We start from the raw sequence: 27,962 nt of genomic DNA on the forward strand, positions 1-27,962 counted from the left end.
CAACCGTTATACAGTACGGAGAGGGAATAAATTGGTCTAGGGGTCCATCTCTTATCACAAAGAGCAGGTGATCCTTATTTTATCTTTACGCTGGCTGAACTATCAACCTACAGCAGAATACGTTAAAAATCAATCGGAATAAGCAGATGTGCGGAGGAGGGATTCTGATCTGGTCTGTCAACCGAGTGTGGAAAGCGCGTGCCAATTGAAGTTGTTAGTGCTAAAAGTTGAGGGTTACGAGCTAACAGACTATTCCTGAAACGAAGTCCTCCATCTTTGTGTTTGTTATAATTTTCGGTAGAATACCTCACCTAAACGATGGGCTACCTTGGATGAGTAAATAAACTTAAAATTTTAGTATGTATTATTTCTAAGGCTTCTTTTTCTGTAGGTTAATTTTAAGATTACTATTAGTAATTTGGCATATCTATTTGTAGACTATAATATCGCATATTCCGCACGTCAGTTATCATTACAGAATGCGCATTGCGAAAGGGTTCAGTAACTGTTTTTAATGTACTTAATAGGCTTTAAAATTCTTTTCGGCAGCTGGAGAGAGGACAAATTACAATTTAAGAAAATTGTTGTGAACAGTCCATAGCCCATTAGTGACGTCTTGTTTGTTATTACCTGGGCTAATTATGTTCTTACTGCCAGTAAGGTCACATAGATGCTGCTCAGCAAATCATTTTGATTTTTTTTCCCTTTCCACTGAATCTTGGTACGGCTATCAAGTGGTTACGTATGCAGTAGTAACTAGCATTTGGTTTGAGTTGGTTGGGTTTGGCCTTGGAGAGGGAATCCCATTTCTCATCTCCACCTCTGCCTCATGATCATAGGAACTTTGGAGGATACTTATTCGATAAGAAATTGAGATTTATAGTCCTTTTTTGCATAATTCGAAAGTAATTGAAGACCAACCAGCCACGGGAGGGGCGGAGGGGGGTGGGTAAACGCCTAGAGCAATCATCGGAACATTTTATTTTTATTGCTACTCGTTTTCATTTTCAAGGAATGATGATGAGGAAATAGATAAAATAAAAATCTCGGATTCAATTCCCCAGTAATGGTTCTAGCCTCCCTTGCACCCGGGGCAAATTCTTTATTCAGCCTAGGAACATTTCTTTTGTCAAAAACAAAATAGACTATTCAAGTAGCAAAAGACAGAGTTTCTTTAGTATTCGGGATCCTTCTTGTGACAAGACTTATGAGAAGATATTAAGTACCACCACCCTTGGGGTTTGGCTGCTGTTGCAGGTATAGCGTCATTGAATAGCGTCATTGAATTGCAGAGAGTGCCTTTTGGTTAGTTCAACGTCCCTTTCAACACGCCCTGACAGTTTCAACTTTATACTATAAACTATTCCTGTGAAATTGCTCATAAATACTTTTGGTAAACTGAATGCACACAGTGCCTTTTAATTTTCTTTAACACCCCTAAATGTTCCCTGAAATTCACACTTAATATCTTTAAACTCAGTAGAAGTAATGGCCGTAGAAGTCGTAATAGTAGCAGTGTTGGTAACATGCCCATAATGTCTTTTGGTTAGCTGAATATCTCCCTCGACATGCCCTTGGTCAATTGATCATCCCCTTCATCATTCTCTTAATTTTTCATCTAATCTGAATGTTTCAACTAACAATCTACCCTTCATTCCCAAGGAGATTTTTCGACTTGAGCTGTAATCTGGAAACTACGCGGGACAGCTCTCCTATATTTACAAAATATTTTTTGTTTAATATAAAAAACTATATTTGTATGTGTACCGGAACAAAAAGGGGTGGGGTTAGAAATGCCACCAGGATATTTCCTATTGGTGGAGGGGGGCAAGTGCTACCACATTTTTCAATGTCTTCTTGCTTCTCGTTGGGAGTATTCCCGCTTTGCATCCTTGCCGGCGTCCATGTTGGACAGCAATATAAATCAAACTTACTTAGAGGATTTATCTTGAAGCCGTATCTTCTTTAAATTCACTTCTGATATTTCAAATCCCCCATTTGATCAATATTTGAATGGGTGCACTTTTTCAGGGATAAATATCAATCTTGAAACGTTGTTATACGTTTATTGAGATGAAATGTAAAAAATGGTAGCGGTAGCTTCTCTCACATTAATTGAGCAGCCATGGATCAAACAGACTTTGCAACAATCTGCAAATAAAAAGTGACTCTTGTCCATAGAAACTGAAACTTTAAAAAACTAAATTTTGATTACAGTATGCAGCAATAAAATCTATGCTGATTTATGCTGAATGAAGTTTACACTGATTCTCAATATGCAAAGCTTAAATTTGCCCACCTTAAGCTATTTGTAGGTTCAGAAGTATCGGTTAAAACTCCCCTAAAAGGGTTGTGATTTTGATGAAAATTATATATCGGAATTCCAAATGTATGAGAATCATATAACCGCTATCTATGGAAAGTAAAATTTGATATTATTCTAGAGAAGGATTATCATCCATAAATGTCTTTTTATTTTTGAGGTGGCTATACCGAGCCATTAATCTTATGTTATTGAAAGAGTATTTATTCGAATTGATATTTAAAGAGTTAAGGCCTTTTTTATGTAGTAAGAGATATAATACTAAAAGGAAAGAGCTGAATTTTAGAATTTTGATCCATAAGACATGTATTTTGGCCAAGAGTGCATCCAAGTTTTTTGTTCGGGGGGAGGGTGTTTTTTAGAGAGGGGGAGGTGTAAGAAATTTAAAATGCTAGGGTTTACGAGTCGTACGAACATTGGGGGGGGGGGGGTTCAAAAACTGAACCCCCTGGATACGACCTTGATTGTGGCCTAAAGAGGCCAAATATTATCGATCAAAAATTATGAGAACTATTAAAAGTGGTATTTATATATCCTTTCAGTCTCAAAAGACAGAACATAAATGACCGCAAATAAGAGTGGAGCTCCCTTCCCCTCATACTGTTAAAAAAGCTAGTGCATCATTCACACTTCATCGAACAGTTCTATTTTGAACAATGTGTATGTATTCGCCTTAAAATATACAAGAGAAAACCACAATGCTCACCTATTATAGGAAAGAACAAGATTATAGGAAATTATAGGAAAGAAAAAGAATTCCTCTTTATAAATATTTTTATGGCTTTTAATTTCCTTTTGCTATTTAAGAAGGTATCGTTTGTCCATATTGAGTCTTTTTTATACATTGCATTCAAAAATATAAGTAATTTACGTGACGAATCAATAAATAATAATGGATTTTCTATGCATTCGGTTTATATTGACAAAAATATAGTGCTATGCTGCTTCATCAATTTTTATCATATAAAAACTGCACAACTTTGATTCACGTAAAAACTTTGATTTTCAAGATAAAATGCATCGGAAAATATATCTAGTCAAAAACGAGGTAAAATATACAGAAATGTTTATTTTAGTATATTATAAAAAATACATCCGTTTTTAACTTACATGGGCTTTGATGAATGGCTTATGTGCTGTAATCAAAATTACCCCCCCCCCCAAAGAAGAAACCTATTTTTTCAGCTGGTTATTGGCCTGCGTTTTAATGCCAGGGCAATGGTCGTGAGAGTTAAAGGGTATTGATTGTTTAGCATCGACAACGCCAATGTGTAGATTTAAATCACCTTTCCTTTTACTTAAAATATTTGGACCTTTAAATCCTACTTGGTAAGATGGCAATGAAATTGCCAAACAAAGATGCGTAGGAAACTGCTCAATGAACCTGCATCCGAGAAGGCGTTGCACTGTCATGAGGTTGAAACGCCTTTTCTTCAGAGACATTTTCCTCACTTCCTGGGAGGATCGGAGTTTTTTAAATCACCGTTTATCTCAGGTAATATGATATTGGGCTGTAAATTTAAACTTTAAATGTCCCGTCAATGGAATTTTGATTATGGCATTCAAGATTAAAGGGTCTAGCAAGAAAAACGGAAGTTTCGTATAAAGCTTCCTTTTTTCCAAGTCATGGAAATCCTAACGTTTGCCAGCCAAATATATTATTTTTGAACCCACGCAAATTAAGAAACTGCTCTAATTCCTACTGAAAGGGAAGATATTTAATAATAGTATATATATATATATATATATATATATATATATATATATATATATATATATATATATATATATATATATATAAATATATATATATATATATATATATATATATATATATATATATATATATACATATATATATATATATATATATATATATATATATATATATATATATATATATATATATATATATATATATATATGTATATGAATATACTGCTTGTATCTCTACTGTTAATCTACTGTTTGAGTGCTTCCAGAACCGCATGACTTCATTTCTTCAACCCCTAAGTGGCAAGGGATTGGGATCATGGACATAATTTTCAATAGGAAAAAGGAAGGAACTCCCCTCCCGAACGTCTGTTTCTTCTTTCCAGCCCCAGTTTGCCCCCCAACTGAAATTTAGTTCCTCCAAAAATCTTGTCAAAACTAAGATAAGCCTGCATAATTCAAGCATTTATAGAAACAGGTCAGCTTTCTTTAGTATATACTTACCTTTTTTATGGCTATATGGTTTATTTTTCAGTTTTGTTCTGTCATTTTCACTTGATTTGGAAAATTAGCTCCAAATTTTCCCCCTCCCCCCCCAACAGGATTTTGAAGAAATTACGCCACTGGTTGCGGTGTGTTTATAGTCATCTACTAAGAATGTAGCTGCAAACCATTAACTGGATGAACTCTATTCCCCCTTAAATCAAAAGGCTTAACATGTTTAAACATAAGTGAATGTGCATTACATTTACAAAAATACCTAATTATCTGAAAAATAATCATATAGAAGGGACAAAGCCGTGAATGAAAAAAAAATCAAGGAGGAATTGAACGAAAGACTTTCTGATTTAAAGTCTGACGCTTTACTAAAAGAATCATTGTTCTAATAATCTAATTTAGTTTATTGGTGTTTACAGGACAGTAATTACGTAGCTTAAGGGGCTTTGAAGGAGGAACATACAGGCAAGTACGGCAAGACTGACCCTTGCCGTACACTGAAGTTAAAGACAGTGTCATTCAGCAGATATTCTTCTGTGTAAACAAATCGGTTACTATGGTAAACCATTGGAGTACCTTTCCTCTAACCTCAATGTGCTCTAGTTTACATAATAAATTTATATGATCCATACTGTCGAACGCTTTTTTAAGGTCAAGCAAAGTGGAGACAGGCACGAGTACCAGTACAAGCGCCTAATTAATAAAGAGGCTTAGTGACCCCAGAGAATCTCCCATCAAGCGTCCGGGCTGGAATCTGAATTGTCCTTGGTTGAAGAATCCCTTCGCTTCAAGGAAAGAGTGAAGTTGGTCATCATAGCTTTTCGAAGACTTCGGAAAATACAGACAGAACAGAGATCGGTCAAAATATAGTTGGGCCATTCCGTGAGCTACCTTTACGAAGAAGAACTATTTTTGCTTTCTTGAGGAATGATGGAAACACGCTCTTCTGGAAATAGAGTTTACCAAATGTGATAAAGCTTTTAACACGGACGGCAATACTGCTTTCAACACTTCAGTATAGATACAGTCAAATCCAGAGGCAGATGTTCCTCTCAAACATCCGTAGAAGTTACAGAACGAGTGCCATCGACCTCATACACACTGGGCCTAAAAACCTCTTGTACAACTTTTTGGGAGGTGGTACTGTGCTGGCTCTTTTCCCTCAAATTTTGGTGAAAGAAGTTACAAAGGGGTTTTGTAAATTGTCCTAATTTATTTATGAATAAATTTTCTTGAAAACGGTACCATTTTATCTTTTTTTGAAAAATAGTCACCTTAGGATTTTGCGGCCTGAAAAATCGCTTGATAGGTAACGAGATTGAGAAAATTCGTTTTAGAACATCATTTATGGAAAGAAAAGTCATGTGAGTGACACCATTATTCATACACATTTAAAGAGTAAAAAATTACGTCATTTTCCCCCAACAGTGGTCATATCGTTCTTAATATCTATGACATATCCAAAATTATACCAAAGGACAAACCACTCTGAACAGCTAAAGAAAAAGGCATGGAACAAGAAATATCAAAAATCACATTAAATTACAAACAAAAATGTTGTACAACAGAATGTTCTGTAGAAGACGAAGCAAAACTACAATGGAATGAAGGAGGGTTTTAGTTTAGCATGCGTGAGCGGTTAAAAGACAAAGCAAAATTGCAATGGAATAAAGGAAAGACTTGGTTAAGCGTTTGTAAGCGGTTTAAATACTAATAATGGAATGAAATAAAATGTGAGTTTAACATGTGTGCGTCTGTGATTAATAAAAATGAAGGAAGAATTGATATTTAGTATCGATGACACGTGCAAAATCAAACAGGATGACAAATGACTCTGAACAGCTAGAGAAAAAGGCATGAGACAAGAAACAGCAATAAATCACATTGAATTACAAACAAAAATGTGACTTAAAACTAAAGAATAACACCATAATTATGCTATTACGTAATTAAGATATTTCACAAAATTACAATTGAATAAGGAAGATGTTACTTTAGCATTAGTAAATGATAAATAGGAAGGATGAATTGAACACACAACGGAATTTCATATTTTAACTGAAATTACTGATTTGCCATCCCATTACTTGAAACTACAGAATAAAATGACTGTTATGCCATTTTAGTATCTGTGGCGCATGGAAAATCACACAAGAAGACAAACTGCTTTGAATAGCTCAAGAAAAAGGCATGGAAGAAGAAACAGGAAAAAATTACATTGAATTCCAAACGAAAATTTGCGGTTAGAAGACACAACGAAATTTGCGGTTAGAAGACACAGAAAAATTACACTGGAGTAAAGCAAAGTGTTAGTTTTGAGTGCATGAGTGGTTAAAAGACAAAGAAAAATTCGAATAGAATGAAGGAACATATTAGTTCAGTGTGTGATTCTGTGATTGATGAACAGGAAGGATGAATTTCCTTCCAAGGAAATTCATCCAATTCATACAAGGAAGGATGAATTATTCTGAACAGCCAAAGAAAAGGTATTTCAAGAAACAGCAACAAACCACGTTGAATTGCAAGCGGAATATGACTTAAAAGTAAAGAATAACACAATAATTATAATCCTTCGGAATTCACATATATTTTCTACGGTCATTTTAACGTTTGTAAAAGATAATCAGTAAGAAGGAATTGAATTAACGACACAATTTCTGAATTAAACTAAAATTGCTGGTTTGCCACATTATGACTTGAAACTGCATGATAAAACGTCCATTTTGCTAATACCTATTTTAGATGTTTCAGATGGCATAGGCATTTAAACAGTCCAAAGTCAAAGGTAATGATGCACGAAAATGGAGTGCAAACTAGATCTGTGGCTAGAAGACATATGACAACTAGCATCACATCGAATCTAAAATGGAATCTGCGGTTAAAAGAGAAGCAATAGTGAGAATCACAAAGAGTCGCAGGAGAAAACAAATCCTATAAAATGTATAATTCTTTGATGCATTTACAGGAAAGAGGAATTGAGTTCACGCCAGAATTTTTTAACTTAATTGAAATTGCTTATATGACACCTCATGGCTTATAATGCAAATAAATATCAAACAAAAATGAATTCAAACAAGCAACTGTGTATTTGTTTATTTATGTATTATTTTTCTTGAGAACCATTTTGATTGCATCCGAACAGATAAAAAAAAAGGGCACGGAAAACTGTTTGATGGAATGATGCACGAAAATAAAGCGTAAATGAGATGTGTGGATAGAAGAGATGGGGCAACAAGCATCTGTCTTTATGGAGGGGCATTTTTACGGCTTTAAGATGTTCATGGAACTTGCCGTTTTCTATGAAAACAACAACTATAAAACCATTCTGTTCATTTGAACTTTTGATGTTTCTTCTTACTTTCAGTTACTTTTTTTCAGTTTTTTTCAGTTTTTCAGTTACTTTCAACTTTTTTTTTAATTAAAGTATATTGAGACCGTAACTTTATCAATCTAATAAACATCGGTGCTAAACGAAGACCATAGGACACGTAGATAAATATACTTTAAAAGTATCAACTATTTATTGGGCTGTAGGGTCTAGAGGCCAAATGCTGATTTTTTTTTTAGACAGTAGGATAACATTTCTCACTTTTTGATTTTATGATCAAATTGCTTGGACAATAAAACTTCCATTCAGAACCAATGTGATTTATTGATGTTGTTTCTTATAGCATTTTGGGAAAGATCTCTTTGGTGAAATGTAACACTGTTCAAGTAAAGAAACTTATCTCCTTCTTCGACTACTGTAGCATTTGTTTTAGAATAGCTTTTCGTTTTTAGAAGTTTCCCAAGACCAAGTTTTGTATCTTGTCTGTTGAAGCCATCGTGGAACATAATTAAACTCTTCCACACTGCTCCTAAAGAATTGAAGATTTTCTCTGGTCCTTGATTCGAAAAGTCCTACCAGATGGAAAATCAAGACCGGTGTCAATACGGTATCAAATCTCAACTATCTTTCAAGACGATTTCTGTGAATTACTTCTCAACAATAGGGCCAGTATAGCCTAATGGTCGCTTTTAAAATATAGTAAAAACATGCTTGGTTTTACCACAAAATATCTGTTACTAAGCAACGATTCAAACAAAATCCGTTGATTTTTGAATTAAAAAAAAAGGGAATAGTTGTGGGAAAAGTCAAAGTCATGGCCAATTGTAGAAAAAAGCAACGACTTTTTTAGCTCTTGGCTGCTTACCATTGTCCCAGAGTTTACGGCTTTCAAAAATAGTTCACATTTACAGGCATCATTTCTACTTTTTCTAGGGAAGAGCCTATTGCTGTTGAAATGGTGAGTTAAGCATTACAATCAATAATCGTCCTACGGTTCAGTGTTTTGGTATTCTTAGTTTCATCCAATGAGGCCGCTACACTGAACTGACAGGAACTCTCTACCTTCCGGGGTTGCTTAGCATTTTTTTCATCGAAGTTGTACTTTATGATTGCTTGGCGTGAAAATAATACTTTCTTTGTAACAATTGTGAAAGCAGTAACTTTTGGCCTAAAATGGTACTTTTAAGTTAATTCAGATCAGCTTAAAACTATTTGTTGTTGTCGAATTTTCGCTTTATTTTGGATCAGCTATTAAGGTATTCAAAATCGCTTAGTCTACTTCCCAATTTAAGACCTGGCAGGAATTTTGAATGTATTTCTAAATGTCATATGGCCAACTAAATAATTATTTTTCGAAAAAAATAGTATAGTAACTTATCTTGTAGTGTGAGTGCGAATCACTACCTAACCTCTGGTCAAACAAAGGTATGCACGCTAGCTTCTTCTTAAATGAGTGCAAAGCGAGTTCAAACTGTATGAGTATTCGCAGCAATATAAAATCCTCTGCGATACAAAATCACCTATAAAGATGGTTTACCATTTATGACTTGATTTATGACTAATAATTCATTTATGAATTATTAGTAATATTGCACTGAACGAGCGCAAATATGTGAATAGAGCAAAGGAAGAGAAGGAACGATTAGTTTTAAGAAATGTAAGGGGTATCTTAGCCGAATCGGTGAGAAATTATATCAGACAAAAGCTTTTAGCCATCTGCTCAGTCTTTGGACTGCATTTCCTAATTTTAAGAAGCTTCAAAACAACAAAAACAGAGATCAATTTTGGAATCGAATTAGATCTCTTCACAATTGACCAGATAGAAAGTCGGAAACTTCAGGAAATCCATCTAGCAGTGATGAAGGCAAATTGCCTTGTATTTTCTATCAGGTACAAGTGCTCGAAATAATGTGAAGAACGAACAGGAACGCCCATGACTTCTGATACTTGACCAGTTCGCCACAAACTGCTTTGTCCCTTTCTTTTTCTTTGAGTCTCTTGTTTGTGTATGTTCAGGGACTTTTTCAGTAAGATGGATGCTGAGGTTCTAACAAGAGAACGAAGAAGGCTACCAATTCTTACGATGGAGCTGAAAAAGGAAAAATAGTAATTCTCCTCGGATCAATATTCTCCTTAAGGATGTCGTAGGGGATCCCACTTCACTGATCTACCTACGTCCATGAAGAGGTATTTGCCTTGCTCAGGCCTTCAGCCGATCGTTAGTTTTTGGTATTAAAGTTAATTCGTAAACCACTTTGAAATAATTTACAGCAAATTACTTTTTTGAAGAAATCGGTAATTGATAATCTTATAGCGCGCAAAATGGAAGCATCTTATCTTTATTTACGTTAGGATTGCATCACTTGAACACACGATTAGAATAATTTTGAACTGACCATTCACAATTAACAGTTTGATGGTAATTGACGGTTTTGTAACAACACTGAGGAAATGAGACAAGAAACCTATTTCAAATACAGGGAAACTTGCACGACTTGTCTGAATGATTTATTTAGAAACTATCAAACGAGCATTTGGCTTTCTGTATGTAACAAATTCTTTGTCAAAACTCAATAAACCTTTCAGTCATGGATTTTCCTTCTCAAGCTAAGTAAAATCATTCAAGCTTAAAAAAGACAATGCTAAACAAGAAAACATCCAAGTTAATCCAATCACTCGCTTCATCAAGCGGTGCGTCCCATTGGTCAAGTTATCTTTTATTAGATTGAATAACCCTATATCTGTGAAAAATTAGGTATTTTGATCCATTGCTGAGATGCAATGGTAATTCTCCAACCCGATCATCACTGTTTAGTTTATAGACATTCTTTTATGGATGAGAAAAGGAGCGAGAAATGATTGTGAATATTTCATTTCTTATTATTCAGTGTAAAATATAATATAGAGAAAAGCGACGATAGATCAGCATGTCTTCTTCTTTTTTTCTTATCATTTTTATGGCACTCGGTATTTTACCAAATGCCATACAGCGATCGTAATTTTTGTCCGTCTTGATATATAGAAAGATCTCATGTCTCAGATGCTCTATTTTCAATTCGGGTTGGATCCAGGGACATAGGAGGGTTGAGGGGGGAAACGGGAATCCTGGAAACCGGAAATCTTGTAAAACGCTTAGAGTGGAGTGATCAGGATGAAACCTGATGGGAAGAATTGCAGAAGTTCTAGATACGTGATTGACATGACTGGACCGGATCCGCTCTCTTTCGGGGAGTTGGGGGATTCCAGTCCTTTGACGAGTTTGGTGCTTCTGGACGTGCTAGGATGATGAAAATTGGTGGGCATGTCAGGGACCTGCACAAATTGACTTGAAAACATTCATTTCCCCGATTCAACCATTGGGGGGGGTGGTTAGGTGGAGGGAAAATTATGAAAATTGAGGTATGTTTATCTAATAAATGGGTGGCCCGATCTTAATGAAACTTGATATATAGAAAGATCTCGTGACTTAGATGCCCCATTGAGAACGACACCCTCCTCTCTAGATACGGCTTTTATCAAAAGTTTTCTGTTTTTGACCCTTGCTTCTATTAATTTATATACTTTCTGGTCATTTGTTAAAAAAGACCCAAAACTGACGTTTTTCATAGTTTAGCCTTTCCTCTTGAATTGACCTGATCCCCCCCCAGCGAAAATCTTGGTTTTAGGTTTAATACTCCTACAATTACTGGATTTGAAAAAGTTCTGTTTAAAACTGAGACTCTAAAGTCAAAATTAACTACGACAGTAGTGAAAGTAGCGGCATAAATTGTATCTTTAATTTTTTCTCTCTTTCCTAATTGAGGGTATGTCGTAAGTCTTCAGGTTTTAAGGATGCATATTGCCTGATGATGTGTCGTCAGTTTAAAGTTTAGAAAAGGTAAAATCTTACTTAATTAACCCTCCCTCCAGCTCCCCCAAAGAGAGTGAATCCGTTCCGGTTATGTCAATCACGTATCTAGGACATGTGCTTATTTTTCCCAAGCGTTTTCCAAGATTTTAGGTTCCCCCTCCAATCCCCCTCAGTGTCATAAGATCTGTCATAATTCCGAAAAATTAGAAAAATGAGGTATTTTTAACTTACGAAGAGATGATCGGATCTTAATGAAATTTGATGTTTGGAAGGAAATCATGCCTCAGAGCTCTTATTTTGAATCCCAACCAGATCCGGTGAAGGGGAAGTTGGGGACGGAACTTAAAATCCTGGAAAACACTTAGTGTGGAGGGATCGGGATGAAACTTAGTGGGAAAAATTAGAAAAAGTCCTAGATACAGGATTGACATTACCAGAACAGATCTGCTCTCTTTGAAAAAATGAGGTATATGTAACTTACGAACGGGTGGCCAGATCTTAATGAAATTTGATATCTAGAAGGATCTTGTGCTTTAGAAACTTAGTGGGAAAATTTAGCAAAAGTCCTAGATACAGGATTGACATAACCAGAACAGATCTGCTCTCTTTGTGGGAGTGGGGGGGGGGGAAGGTTAATTCTAAGAAATTAGAAAAAATGAGGTATTTTTAACTTACGAAAGAGTGATTGTATCTTAATGAAATTTTATCTTTAGAAAGATCTCGAAACTCAGATCTCTTATTTTGAATCTCAACCGGATCCAGCGTCAGGACCGGATCAGGATGAAACTTGGTGGAAAGAATAAGCACAAGTCCAAGATATGTGACTGAAATAACCAGACCGGATCCGCTCTCTTTGATGGAGTTGGGGGGTGGGAGTAATTCGGAAAAATTAGAAAAAATGAGGTGTTTGTAACTTACGAACAGGTGACCAGATCTTAATAAAATTTGATATCTAGAAGGATCTTGTGCTTTAGAACTCTCTTTTTAAATCCCAACTAGATCCGGTGACACTGAAGGGAGTTGGAGGTGGAAACCAGAATTCTTGGAAAACGTGAAAATCGAGGTATCTTACGTATGGGTGATCGGATCTTAATGAAACTTGATATATAGAAGAATCTTATGTCTCAAATGCTCCATTTTCAATTCGAATCAGATCCGGGGACATAGAGGGTTGGAGGGGGAAACAGAAATCTTGGAAACCGGAAATCTTGGAAAACGCTTAGAGTGGAGAGATGGGGATGAAACTTGATGGGAAGAATAAGCACAAGTTATAGATACGAGCTTGACATGATTGGAACGGATTCGTTCTCTTTAGGGAAGCTGGGGGTTGTTAATTTGGAAAAAAATTAGAAAAATTGAGGTATTTTAACTTACGAACAGATGGCCGGATCTTAATGAAATTTGACATTTAGAGGGAACTCATGCCTCAGAGCTCTTATTTCGAATCCCGACCAGATCTGCTGACATTGGAGGGAGCTGGAGGGGAAACCAGAAATCTTGGAAAACGCTTATAAATGTCGTAGATACATAATCGATGCAACCGGACTGGATCCGGTCTCTTTGGGAGAGTTAGGGGGTGGGGTTCAGTGCTTTGGCGAGTTTGGTGCTTCTGGACGTGCTACGACAATGAAAATTGGTACGCATATCAGGGAGCTGCACAAATTGACTTGTTAAAGTCGTTTTCTCCGATTCGACCATCTAAGGAGCTGAAAGGAGAGGAAAAATTAGAAAAATTGAGGTATTTTTAACTTACGAGTGAGTGATCAGATCTTAATGAATTTTGATATTTAGAAGGACCTTTTGACTCAGAGCTCTTATTTTAAATCCCAACCGGCTTTAAGCCTCTGATTTTCCTTTTAAAGCAATCTATTGATTCTTAGAATTTTGCTAGAGTTCATACCATATGAGCTGTTGGCTCTTGGCTCTTCCTACCTCGTCAAAAGTGCCATATGAGCTCTTAGCTCTTGTTAGAACATAAATATGCTAATGAATTGTTAAATTCTTCACGAATGGCTACTGCAAAATTTTTGAGAAACAAAAGAGATGAATATATTGAACGACAAGGATTTCTTGCCTTTGATTAACTTTTAGTTTAAATTAGTGGATTATTGGCACATATTAGGATTCTTGAGCATTGTGTTCAGACAGGTTTAGTTTCAGATAAGGTAAGATTTGTGTTTTTTAATATCTGTGTATCCAAGTACAGTAAAGTTGAGGTCTGTTTTACGTATGTAATTCGTTTTATTTGTGTGTGTACACTATTTTATGTTTTTGTTTTTTTTTATTGAGAAAAAATAATATGAAATAGAGCAATGTTATATAAAAACCGTTTATATTTGATCATTGTTAATGCCTTAGCCTACAAATTCTATTTGTTATAATGCCAAATGTGATAAAGCAATTAGGATATAATTTGGTTCGCTATATTTATGAGGCCTATAGTCCATCTGGGGGGGGGGGGTGAAGGGATGGTTAATTCGGAAAAAATAGAAAAAATGAGAAATTTTTAACTTATAAACGGGTGATTGGATCTTAATTAAATTTGATATTTAGAAGGACCTTGTAACTCAGGGCTGTTACTTTAAATCCTGACCGGATCCGGTGACACTGGGAGGAAATAGAGGGGGAAACCAGAAATCTTGGAAAACGCTTAGAGTGGAGAGATCGGGATGAACTGGAAAAAATAAGCAAAAGTCCTAGATACGTGATTGACATATCCTGATAGGATCTGCTCTATTTGGGCGAATTGGAGGGGAGGTAATTCGGTTAATCCGGAAAAACTAGAAAAAATGGGGTATCTCTAACTTACGAACGGGTGATCGGATCTTAGTGAAATTTGATATTTCGAAGGACCTTGTGCTAAAGCTCTTATTTTAATTCCCGACCGGATCTGGCGACATTAGGGGGAATTTTAGGGGGAAACAAGAAATTTGAGGAACGCTTAGAGGGGAGAGATCGGAATGAAACTTGTTTTAAGTATGAAAAGGCCATAAAGCTTCTTTGCAAGTAGCCCATAAAGGACAGTATATTTTTAATAGTTAAGAGTATGTTGATGTCAATACGTTATGTATACAGAGTACTAAAGATGTCAGTGTTTGCAATTTTCTTCGGAGGGATCAAATTTCCTTCGTATTCACATTTCTCGGATTTAGTTGGATTATCAGTCGTGGTACGAATGAAAATCTATCAAGTTAAATAGGATCATTAAAATTTACTTAGAGGGGGGATTCGATACCTTAATCTCCCTATCTCATCTATTATAAACTTTTTAGTTTGTCTAGTCAATTGACTGGGGTGTAGTGCCATAGCTTGAAGAGATTGTATAAGAGATTAAAATAGGCAACAGAAAACTAAAATCCGACACTTGCTTCCCCTGAAATCTTAGAAAAAAAATTTCACTTTTCCCGTTTTGTGTTTGAGATAGAAACATTGCGTTTTATTGAAGCTTACTTTGCTAGAAATTGATTTTTTTCCAAATAAGTCGCGCAGAATTTTCTTTTTAAAGTTCAGGGAAAGGCAGTCCGTAAAGATATTCTTGCATACCTCGGAAAATGCTAAGGGCCAGCTTAAGGCAAATTGCATTAGAGCAATTTGGCAGCTTCGGGAATTCCCTGTCGTGCTCTCCGCTTTAATCGAAATCCTTGCCATCATAAGGGACGTAAAATATCATTGTCTTTTCGATCAAGCTTCATGGTGAAACCATAGATTCTCCATAGTTCTCGATGGTGGCTAGTTCCCTGAGGGAATCCACTTATGCTTTTGTCTTTGAGACGGTCAGCCGACGCTGTGGCTCGCAAAATGATTTTAAGGTATTGAAACCCCTAAACAAACCAAAGAAAAGGCTTTTGAATCACTTATTAATTAGGAAAGAAATAAGATTCCCCCTCCCCCAGAAAAAATAATCAGTGTCGATACTTTTTTCTGGCCTATCAAAATAGTCATAATAATTCTGATCATTACCATCGCTAGCTGAATGTAAAGAGTAGTAAAATAATTCACCTCTTGCAGCGTGTTTATTGTACACTCATTCCAAATCCGTCCCTTCATATGAAGGGAGGTTAAGCTGATAAAAATCCATATCTAGATGTGGTGCTCATGAAATAAGGGGAGAATGTTCGACTTTATGAACGTAGCTTTTCTTCACTAAAAACATTATTTTCGTACTGTTGAAATTTTTTCCGTGCAAAAGAAAAGAAAAGATTAGATCATGGGTATAAAAGACGACTTGGCCTGACTGACCTTCTATGCTCTATGGAAAAAGCTTTGCGAACTCTATCTATAAGATAATCTTTTTTGTGGGGCAGGGGATCAGCCCTATATTTCTTTCTCTTTGTATCTCTTCACAAGAGCAAAGAAGGGTTAAAATCTTTCCTCCATATTTATTTGACACCGTATAACACAACTACTGATATTGCAGAACAATGTCAAGATATCCTTACATATTCAGTCAGTTCTTTCATCTATTTGGTTAGTCTTATCCTGAATTCGTCGTTTTAGACGTTTACCTTACAACTTGGCAGGAAGAATTTTTTTGACAGTTGACATTCCGAAGCGTCTTTTTTCGGAAATTAAATAAAAAAAACAAGTTTTTTCAACTGAAAGTAAGGAGTGACATCAAAACTTAAAACGCACAGAAATTACTTCGTATATGAAAGAGGCTGCTTCCTCATCAACGCCCCGCTCTTTACGCTAAAGTTTGACTCTTTCTCTCAATTCTTCTTTCTAAAACAGTAAAAAACTTTAGCGTAAAGAGCGGGGCGTTTATGAGGAAGCAGCCTCTTTCATATACGAAGTAATTTCTGTGCGTTTTAAGTTTTGATGTCACTCCTTACTTTCAGTTGAAAAAACTTGTTTTTTTTATTTAATTTCTGAACGTTTTTGAATCAATGCATGTTTTGATTTTGGCTCTCCGCAGAGGAATAATCAAAACGAAATTTGCATATTTTTTTTTTGGCTCAATGGCTTTCTTATAACTTTGATCGAATGATTTTGAGAAAAAAAGAGCGGGGGCCGAAGCCTAGTTGCCCCCCGATTTTTTGGGTTAATTAAAAAGGCAACTAGAACTTTTAATTTTTTACGAATCTTTTTATTGGTAAAAGATTTACGTAACTTATAAATTAGCTTACGTAAAGAACTTTTGTATTCTCATGTTTTTATTACATATATGAGGGTATTCGCCCCATCGTCAGTACCTCGTTCTTTACACTAAAGCTTAAATTTTATCCCAATTCATTAAGAATGACCCCCTGAATCACAAAAGCCGTAGAATAAGTAGTTGAAATTACCGAAAATACTTTAGCGTAAAGAGCGAGGTATTAGAAGGAGGTGAGCCCCTCATATGGGTAATAATTTCTGTTTGTTTTAAGTTTTATTGCTGTTCCTTACTTCCAGCTGAAAAAGCTTTTTCACTTTTATTTTTTAAATGTTTTTTTTTAAATAATGCTAGTAAATCCTGCTCTCCCTTCATGGAAATTTTCTTCTCCCATTACAAATTCTCGAAGGAAAGTTCCCCCAGCATATCCCCCCCTTCTCAACCCCTCCCCCAAACCAAAAAAATCCTCCTGAAAACGCCTGTATACTTCCCAATAACCATTACTATATGTAAGCAGAGGTCAAAGTTTGTAACTTGTTGCCCCTCCCACGGGGACTGTGGGGGAGTAAGTCGTCCCCAAAGACATAGTTATAAGGTTTTTCGACTACGCTGAATAAAATGGCTATCTCAGAATTTTTATCCGTTGACTTTGGGAAAATAATTAGCGTGGGAGGGGGCCTAGGTGCCCTCCAATTTTTTTGGTCACTTAAAAAGGGCACTAGAACTTTTCAATTCCGTTAGAATGAGCCCTCTTACAACATTCTAGGACAACTGGGTCGATACGATCACCCCTGGGAAAAAAAAAACAAAAAAAACAAAAAAACAAAAAAACAAATAAACACGCATCCGTGATCTGCCTTCTGGCAAAAAATGCAAAATTCCACATTTTTGTAGATAGGAGCTCGAAACTTCTATAGTAGGGTTCTCTGATACGCTGAATTTGATGGTGTGATTTTCGTTAAGATTCTATGACTTTTAGGGGGCGTTTCCCCCTATTTTCTAAAATAACGCAAATTTTCTCAGGCTCGTAACTTTTGATGGGTAAGACTAAACTTGATGAAACTTATATATTTAAAACCAGCATTAAAATGCGATTCTTTTGATGTAGCTATTGGTATCAAAATTCCATTTTTTAGAATTTTGGTTACTATTGAGCCGGGTCGCTCCTTACTACAGTTCGTTACCACGAACTGTTTGACTTAATTTATTTTTCACTGTAATACAATTTGTCTTCTTTTAGAGCTTGGAGATATATTAAGAAGAACAGTGCAATTTGCACTCCGTCTTCGAGGATACCTTTTATAAATGTCTATGGGGAGTGGAACTGATAGCTTTATGCACTCTGTGTTAAAAAAGATCGAAGAAATCGAAAAGGAGCTATCTAACACCGGTAAGTGTGTAAATGTACAAAAATATTGAATTGAAGTCAGTGCACTAGTGTTGACTTTTGAAACACCGACCCTTCTTCCATTTATTTGTTATTTCTTCTATACTTCGCATAGAATCGGTAGTCGTTAGAGCTTCGGAAGGCACTTAGTCGAATACAAATTTAACGATTAAATGTCCTCATTAATGGTTGAATGTGAAGGTAGGGCAACTAGAACCCTTCCCATGTCTTTGTCCTAATAGGGCATTGGGATAAAAAAAATTGCCCAAAAAATAATTACAAAAAAACGCAAAAATATTTTTTTTCAATAGCTTAAAACTTACATTTGTAAGTTCTTGGAAAAAGGGGAGCCTTAATGTATAAGAAAAATAGGTAGTAGGCACATCCCCCCCCCGTAAGAAAAACGATAAGTAAGTGGGGCCTGAAACTGAGCCAAAATTGTTTTTTCGATTACCTAGATGCTTATATATGTAAATCTTTGGATGATCAAGATCACAATGTGGAACGAGAATGAAAAAAAAAAAGACAACTGTTCACCCAACAATGGGATCCAAGACAGTTTCAATATTTTTTTTAATGAAATGACTTCATATCTAGAAGTCCTAATGCCAACGGAACCTTTATATAAGAGCAAATTTTCGGCTTGGAACAAGAGTCCTTTGAAAACTAGGCTGAATAACTAGGTACAAAATTTATTGTCTTGTCAGTTTGGAACTTATATTTGTAAGTCCTTGGGTGAAGAGGACTTCGTACCACTATTAAAAAAAAAAGAAAAAAAAGAAAAAAAGAAGTAAAACAGATAAATGAAAAAAATTATTACCCAAGAGAGTCAAGTCCATAAATGACCACAAAGATTTTTTTTGAACATTTTCAAGTTTACATCTGTGAGTCCCGTAATGCACTGGGAATATTCTAGAAAACAAATTTGGTTCCCCCGAAATTTACTATAGAACTATTTTTCCGATCGGCTCAGAGTCTGAATACTTGTGCTCAGCCTAAACAAAAATATTGCGGGGGCCACATGTTTTATTATTAGCCCGGAACAAAAGAATAAAAGATTCAGGATGCCGAAAAAAAAAATGGTTATATTAGTTCCTTTTACGAATGATTTATTTATAAACATATAAAAATCATTTATCTATGCGCAAAGATTCATTAATCACTGATCGCTTTGACAATTTTGGATGTTTACGAAAAGGTGGCAGAATAGTGATATTGATGAATGGTTCACGATGGGTGGGCAATCATCTGATTCTTTAATCTTGGTATATCATCAAAATTTGTTGCAAACGGATGTGGGTACATAGAATCACACAAGGCCCTTTTGATATATAAAATATCTCTTCAGCCTAGAATCATCACGCCTTTTTAGATGCCCTTTGTAACCCCTCCGTTCAATGTATTCCTTTATATATGAAGAATCATGTTAATTCGCAAGGGTCACCATAAAGAGTTGAGTCGGTGGTGAGACTTCCGCTTAATTGTATAGCTCAATCGTTTGTGTAGTGGACAATTATGAATTTAAATTAATTTGTTATATGAAAAGACACCGACCCCAATATAAATCCTACCCAAAATTAGAATTAGAAATAAAGAGCTGACATTTGACCAGAGTTGACAAATGGATTCTGTTCCGGTCAGAATGCTATTCCTAGGGGCTTATAATTCTACGTCCAGAGCTGTATCTAGATATTTTTTTTTTGGGGGGGGTACAACGGTATTTTTTCAGGGGTAGGGTACAAAAACTTCAAAAAAACCCATCAAAAATATGTTTATATTCATTTTGTTACGTTTTTACGAGTCGGGCATACATTTCAGTGGGGTTCAGACACCCCCGGGATACGGCCTTGTTTACGTCAGAGCATATTTTACATTTTCAGAAATATTTTTTAAAGCCTGTTATGAAGGGGTAATTACGTTTTACAAATTATACAGAGAAATAGTTGCATATAAAGCATAGTCTTGTATGAACACTTGAAAACTTGGCTGTTATTTTTAGTTAGTTTTGAGCTTTGTTTTTCGAAGGAAATTGAAGGTAACTGTGTCATTGATCCAGAGGTGGGTTTACACACAAACTTGGTTAGATTTTTGGCTCATAATTTCCGTTTTTGTTTTTTTAAACGCATTTGGTTTACTAAGTTAAGATCGCTTTAATGTATTCCTTTGTTCAGGTCTCTTCCCAAATTCTTGGGTATTTCTTATTCAACTTATCAAATGATTTTCCCCGAAAAAAATCCTGCATATGTGCCTCAATAAGCATAAAAACATGTGGGCTGTAGGAACCTTTGTGTAAGAATTTCCACTTTTCTTAGCATCAAATTGACCTTTTATAAGAGAGAGATAGATAAGGCGGTGAAATTAAATTCAATTATATTAACGTGTAGCAAGAAGGAATGATTTCAAGTAATAGATTTGTTGAATGTACAAAAAAAAGCAAGACAAATTACAAGGCAGACACGGAATAGATTGAAAATCGTATATTGTTTTCAAATTCATTTAGCCGCAAATTAACCAAAGCTTTTCGGTTGAGTCAAGTAAATCTAAGTTATAAAAAACGATCTGTGACAAGCTTTGAAGGTAAAAAAATTTTAAACGAGACTTCTTGACCCTATTCTAGAATTTTAAAATTATTAATGCTTTCGGACAATATTTTTACTGTTTTATTAACTTGTATATCCAATGTTGAGAGTTATTATTGAAATGGGAACGTTTACAAAATAAAATCATCCTTTTTAACGTTTCGTTTAGACTTCGTTAAATTTTTAAAAATAGTATTGTCGTATCAATCAAAAAACGGATGTTGCGAACGGCTGCAATGTCAAGTTTTCTAATCATTCTAATCAACCAGAACGAATTCAAGTTTTTCCTTTGACTGCCACAAATTTTAAGTTGATGGATTACTGTTTAACCACCAAAACTCCTTGCAAATGCACAGCTGCAATCCAATGTGGCAAATCGAAAGGATATGAATTACAAATTTGGAATATTACAAACAATCGTATATTTATTTCTAAAAGTAACCGAAGAAAAGTGAATCCTCGGCGGAGTGTCTAATTTACAGAAAGTATGGTGACAAAAGATCAAGATTCAATATATTTTATTGAACAAAATAAAAAAATATATGGCTCCAAACTGGCAGATATAAGGCTAGGCTGGATGTCTCCATTTTACTACACTCAATCTTAGATACCATAACTGGTAAGTATCGATAATTCCCAGCCAGGCAATAAATTGAAAAATATGATATTACACAAAGGGAGCCTTAAGTGTTTCTAAAGAGACAAAACGGGGCCTGAAGTGTCAGCAAGCTTCTGATCCACACGAGAAAGTCTTTTTGTTTGTTTTGTGTGAAGCCTGAATGCACGCGAGTCCCATTATAGGGACTTCCTACAGTCCGTATGTTTCCTTAAAAGGTGATGAATTCACACGTAGTTAAGTTAGAATGTTTTTGTGGATGGGTTAAGTTTTGTCTCGTGGATGGGGTGATCACCAAGTCGAAACTTCCAGTTAAGGCTTATTTGGAATGCGGAGGGGGTTCAAGGAGATTGAAGGCTTTATTTTGAGGAAAAGAGAACAAAACAGTTTTATATGATCCTCTCACAACAGTTTTGATGGCACTTGATATTAACCAAGCGGTTAATACATATAGCGGTCGCAAACTCTGTCGGTCTGTCTGTCTGTCGATCCCGGTTTTGCTAGTTTAGGCACTTCTAGATAGTTTAGGACGATAAAATTTGGCAGGGGTATCTGAGACCCGACCAGATTAAATTAGAAATAGTCGTTTCCCCGATTCGATTGCCTGGGGAGAGTGGGGGTACGGTTAATTTGTAAAAATTAGAAAAAATGAGGTATTTTTCAATTACGAACGGGTGATCGGATCTTGATGAAATTTGAAATTTAGAAGAATATTGTATCTCAGAGCCTTTTTTTTAAATTTTGACCGGATCCGGTGATATTAGTGTGGAGTTGGAGGGGGAAACCTAAAATCTTGGAAAACGCTTAAAGTGCAGGGATCGGCATGATACTTGGCGGAGAAGCTAAGCACAAGTCCTAGAAACGTGATTTAAATAGACGGAACGGATCCGCTCTCATTGGGGGAGTTGGGGGGAGGATTAATTCTGAAAAAATAGAAAAAACGAGGTATTTGTAACTTGCGAAGGAGTGATCGAATCTTGAAATGAAATTTCCTATTTAGAGGGACCTCGTAACTCATATTTCTTATTTTAAATCCTGACCGGATCCAGTGTCATTTGGGGAGTTGAGGGGGGGGGACCAGAAATCCTGGACAACGCTTAGAGTGGGAAGATCGGGATGAAACTTGGTGGGAAGAATAAGCACAAGTCTAAGATACGTGACTAACATAACCGGACCGTATCCACTCTCTTTTGGGGAGTTGGGGGGGAGGTGATTCGGAAAAATTTGAAAAAATAAGGTATTTGTAACTTATGAACGGGTAATCAGACCTTAATGAAATTTGATATTTAGAAGGATTTTGTGCTTCAGAGCTCTCATTTTAAATCCCGACCAGATCTGGTGACATTGGGGGAAGTTTGAGGGGGAAACCGAAAATCTTGGAAAATATGGAAATTGAAGTATCTTTATCTTACGAATGGGTGATCGGATCTTAATGAAACAAGATATATTGAAAGATCTTATGTCTCAAATGCTCCATTTTCAATTCGGATATGATCCGGGAAGATAGGGGGCTGGAGGGGGAAAACAAATCTTGGAAACCGGAATTCTTTGAAAACGCTTAGAATGGAGAGATTGAGATTACACTTGATGGGAAGAATAAGCACAAGTTTTAGATATGTGATTGACATAACTGGAACGGATCTGCTATCCTTGGGGGAGTTAGGGGGTGTTTATTCGAAATTAGAAAAATTGATGTATTTTTAACTTAAGAACGGGTTACCAGATCTTAATGAAATTTGATATTTAGAAGGAACTCATGTCTCAGGACTCTTATTTCAAACTTATTCCAACCAGATCTGGTGACATTGGGGGGGGGGGGTGTTGGAGGGGGAAACGGGAAATCTTAGAAAAAGCTTAGAGTGGAGAGATCGGGATGAAACTTGGCGGGTAGAATAAGCAAATGTCGTAGATACGTGATTGACGTAACTGGACTGGATCCGCTCGTTTTGGGGGAGTTAGGGGGTCCTGTGCTTTGGTGAGTTTGGTGCTTCTGGATGTGCTAGGACAATGAAAATTGGTAGGCGTGTCAGGGACCTGTACAAATTGACTTGATGAAGTTGTTTTCCCAGATTCGACCATCTGGAGGCTGAAAGGAGAGGAAAAATTAAGAAAATGAGGTATTTTTAACTTAGGAGTGGATGATCGGATCTTAATGAGTTTTGATACTTAGAAGGAACTTGTGTCTCAGAGCTCTTATTTTAAATCCCGACCGGGATTCAGCCTCTGATTCTCCTTTTAAATTAATCTATTGATTCTTAGATTTTTGCTAGAACTCATACCATAGGAGATCTTGGCTCTTGGCTCTTCCGACCTCGTCACAAGTGCCATATGAGCTCTTATCTCTTATTTTTTTTTCTTATTACACTTTTCGTCTGACTACTCTTTGGCAAGCAGGTAAATATTTTCACTTTCAATCCAGCTCACATCCCAGGAACCACTTAGTCAAGGCTTGCAGTCAAGAAGAATCGTATTCTAAGCCACAATTAATTTTTTGTTGTATTTAAGACAGCAATCAATTTTGACTTTACAAGTATTTAAAAGCCCTAGAAGTAGAAAAGAAATTAGATAAGAGCCATGGTCTAATTATGGCTATTTCACTTGGGCTGTATTTATAAAGACGAATTTATAGTTAGTCATTCGTGAACAATACTGATAAACATATCATTTTATTTTAGCCTCACTTTTCCGTCACTGTCTCATCTATACTTGCAATATCCTCTCTCTGAGTTTTGGTCTTTTGTGGTTTTTATGGCACTTGGTATTAACCAAGTGACATATAGCAATCGCCAATTCTGTCGGTCTGTCTGTCGGTCTGTAAGTCCCGGTTTTGCTACTTTAGGCACTTCCGGGTAAGCTAGGACGATGAAATTTGGCAGGCATATCAGGGGCGGGACCAGCTTAAATTAGAAATAGTCGTTTTCCCAATTTGACCATCTGGGGGGGGGAGGAGTGGGGGGCCGGTTAATTCGGAAAAAATTGAAAAATTGAAGTATTTTTAACTTACGAACTGTTGATCAGATCTTAATGAAATTTGATTTTAAAAAGGATATCGTGTCTCTGAAAAATTAACAAAATGGGGTATTTTTAACTTACGAACGGGTGATCGGATCTCAATGAAATTTGATATTTAGAAGGATATGGTGTCTTAGAGCTCTTATTTTAAATCCCGACCAGATCCGGTGACATTGGGGGGGTTTGGGAGGGGGAAACCTAAAACTTGGAAACAACTTAGAGTGGAGGGATCGGGATGAAACTTAGTGGGAATATTAAGCACAATCCTCAATACATGACTGATATAACCGGAACAGATCCGCTCTCTTTGGGGTAGTTGGGGGGGGGGGGGTAATTCTGAAAAATTAGAAAAAATGAGGTATTTTAACTTACGACCGGGTGATCGGATCTCAATGAAATTTGATGTTTAGAAGGGTATCGTGTCTCAGAGCTCTTATTTTAAATCCCGACCGGATCTGGTGACATTTGGGGGGAGTTGGGAGGGGGAAACCTAAAACTTGGAAAACACTTAGAGTGGAGGGATCGGGATGAAACTTGGTGGGAAAAATAAGCACAAGTCCTAGATACATAATTGACATAACTGGAACGGATGTGCTCTCTTTGGGGTAGTTGGGGGGGGGGATAATTCTAAAAATTAGAAAAAATGAGGTATTTTTAACTTACGAACGGATGATCGAATCTCAATGAAATTTGATATTTAGAAGGATATCGTGTCTCAGAGCTCTTATTTTAAATCCCGAACAGATCTGGTGACATTGGGGAGGGGGAGTTGGGAGGGGGAAACCTAAAACTTGAAAAACACTTAGAGTGGAGGGATCGGGATGAAACTTGGGGGGGGGGAATAAGCACAATTACTAGATACATGATTGACATAACCGGAACAGATCCGCTCTCTTTGGGGTAGTTGGGGGGGGGGGGTTAATTATGAAAAATTAGAAAAAATGAGGTATTTTTAACTTACGAACGGGTTATCGGATCTCAATGAAATTTGATATTTAGAAGTATATCGTGTCTCAGAGCTCTTATTTAAATCCCGACCAGATCTGGTGACATGGGGGGGGGAGTTGGGAGGGAGAAAACTAAAACTTGGAAAACACTTAGAGTAGAGGGATCAGGATGAAACTTGGTGGGAAAAATAAGCACAAGTCCTAGATACATGATTGACATAACCGGAACGGATCCACTCTCTTTAGGGTAGTTGGGGGGGGGGGGTGTTAATTATGAAAAATTAGAAAAAAATAGGTATTTTTAACTTACGAACGGGTGATCGGATCTCAATAAAATTTGATATTTAGAAGGATATCGTGTCTCAAAGATCTTGTTTTAAGTCCTGACCGGATCTTTTGATATTGGGGGGAGTTGGAGGGGAGGGGTTCAGTGATTTGGCGAGTTTGGTGCTTCTGGACGTGCTAGGACGATGAAAATTAGTAGGCTTGTCAGGGAGCTACACAAATTGACTTGATAAAGTCGTTTTCCCAGATTCGACCATCTGGGGGGCTAAAGGGAGAGGAAAAATTAGAAAGAATTAGGTATTTATAACATACGAGTGGGTGATCGGATCTTAATGAATTTTGATATTTAGAAGGACATCATGACTCAGAGCTATTATATTAAATCCTGACCGGCATTATCTTATTTTCCTTCTAAATCAATCTATTGATTCATAGAATTTTGCTAGAGCTCATACCATATGGTCTCTTGGCTCTTAGCTCTTCTTGCCTCGTCACAAGTACCATATGAGCTCTTAGCTCTTGTTTTTTTTTTGTTGCAACTGAAGTGCTTAATAATTAGCATAATGATTTGCCAATATGCTAATATTTATCTGATGAAATTCATATGAACTTTTTTTTGACACACTTCGATTCTTATGTGAACTTTTTAAGGTGAAAAATCGTTGCACATAAAATCCATTAAAACTATACGCCAAAATAATTATTGTTTATTCTTCTGCTAATTCATTCCCCCACCCTTGTTTTCGTCTACAATATATATATATATATATATATATAGAGAGAGAGAGAGAGAGAGAGCTTTGTTTATGTTTATCGTAATTTGCTGATTTAAAAAATTAGTCACAAATTTCATAAATAAAGAAAAACAAGTGTTCTTTGCTTGTCAAACTTCTATGGCTTTTTTCCATCAAATAGAACTTTACTCTTTAGATAGGAAAGTTCAATTTAATGGAAAGACAAATTGCTTTATCTGTATTATAAAGTAAGGTACGATTTCTAAAATTCTAATGCGTCAAGTAATATAAAAAAACCCAGCGATTACAGACTTATTCTTCCAGTGTTAATCTAATCTGCTGTTGCATAAAGACTGTACGCTTCTCAAGGCTTTAAATGCAGTTTTTTTTACAAAATCTTCATGCGTTTCTGAACTCTAAAAGTGCTTTTTGGACCAGAAAGATAAAAGTATTTACAAAATCGATGTGTATTTTTAGACCAAACTGATGAGCCACTCATAACGTCATCTGTTCTCCGTGAAGACCCAACAACATTAGCCGGCTTTGATTATTGTTTCCGGGAAACGCTCGATTATCTGATTAACCAAGAACGTCTGGATTTTGATCATCCGCTTGTTAAGTCACTTCTTCTCTACCTCGTCTACAAAAGAAAAGAAGTAGTTGGATGCACAGACACTAGTAATAAGGAAAACTTAAGCTAGAATGAGGCAAAGTATACTGAATGATTCCAAAGTAAATGTATATATTTATAGGTATTGTCTTAAGCTATCTTTAGAGGTTCGTGAGAGGTTTTTTGACTAAACTCAAGAAGTTTGATCTGTTTATGTATGTTTAAACCAGTTTTTCTGTTTGCATTTGGAGCTTGGGCTCAGTGAGATATTACTATGCAGGTATATTTTAATTAACAATTCAATATAGAAAGTTGGTATTTTTGTTAGATTATGTTAGGTTAAGTATTTAATAGAATGCGTTCTGGGCTGCCTACTGTCCATAATTCTCCGCTGTAGTTTCCATAATTTTGTTACTAAAGTACTATAATTTCAATTATATTTTGGTATATTTTAGTATGATTCAAATAACTTCACTTCTTGAGTCAGGTCGACATATTTATCAAGTACCGTTCAAACAGTTCGTGGTAACGAACTGTAGTAAGGAGCGACCCGGCTCAATAGTAACCAAAACTCTAAAAAATGGAATTTTGATACCAATAGCTACATCAAAAGAATCGCATTTTAATGCTGGTTTTAAATATATAAGTTTTATCAAGTTTAGTCTTACCCATCAAAAGTTACGAGCCTGAGAAAATTTGCGTTATTTTAGAAAATAGGGGGAAACGCCCCCTGAAAGTCATAGAATCTTAACGAAAATCACACCATCAGATTCAGCGTATCAGAGAACCCTACTGTAGAAGTTTCGAGCTCCTATCTACAAAAATGTGGAATTTTGCATTTTTTGCCAGAAGGCAGATCACGGATGCGTGTTTATTTGTTTTTTTGTTTTTTTGTTTTTTTTTTTGTTTTTTTTTCCCAGGGGTGATCGTATCGACCCAGTTGTCCTAGAATGTTGCAAGAGGGCTCATTCTAACGGAAATTAAAAGT

General features: G+C 36.1%; 1 long non-coding RNA gene across 1 annotated transcript; it reads left to right on the forward strand.

The window, feature by feature from the left end:
- The first annotated feature begins 178 nt into the window (after positions 1-178).
- On the forward strand, positions 179-27,912 carry LOC136043065 (uncharacterized). Its single transcript, XR_010621543.1, has 3 exons — positions 179-357; positions 18,045-18,194; positions 26,842-27,912. It is a non-coding gene; the product is annotated as an uncharacterized LOC136043065 (long non-coding RNA).
- The last annotated feature ends 50 nt before the right edge of the window (positions 27,913-27,962 follow it).

Source organism: Artemia franciscana, unplaced genomic scaffold (assembly GCF_032884065.1).
Source record: "Artemia franciscana unplaced genomic scaffold, ASM3288406v1 Scaffold_289, whole genome shotgun sequence".
NCBI lineage: Eukaryota > Metazoa > Arthropoda > Branchiopoda > Anostraca > Artemiidae > Artemia > Artemia franciscana.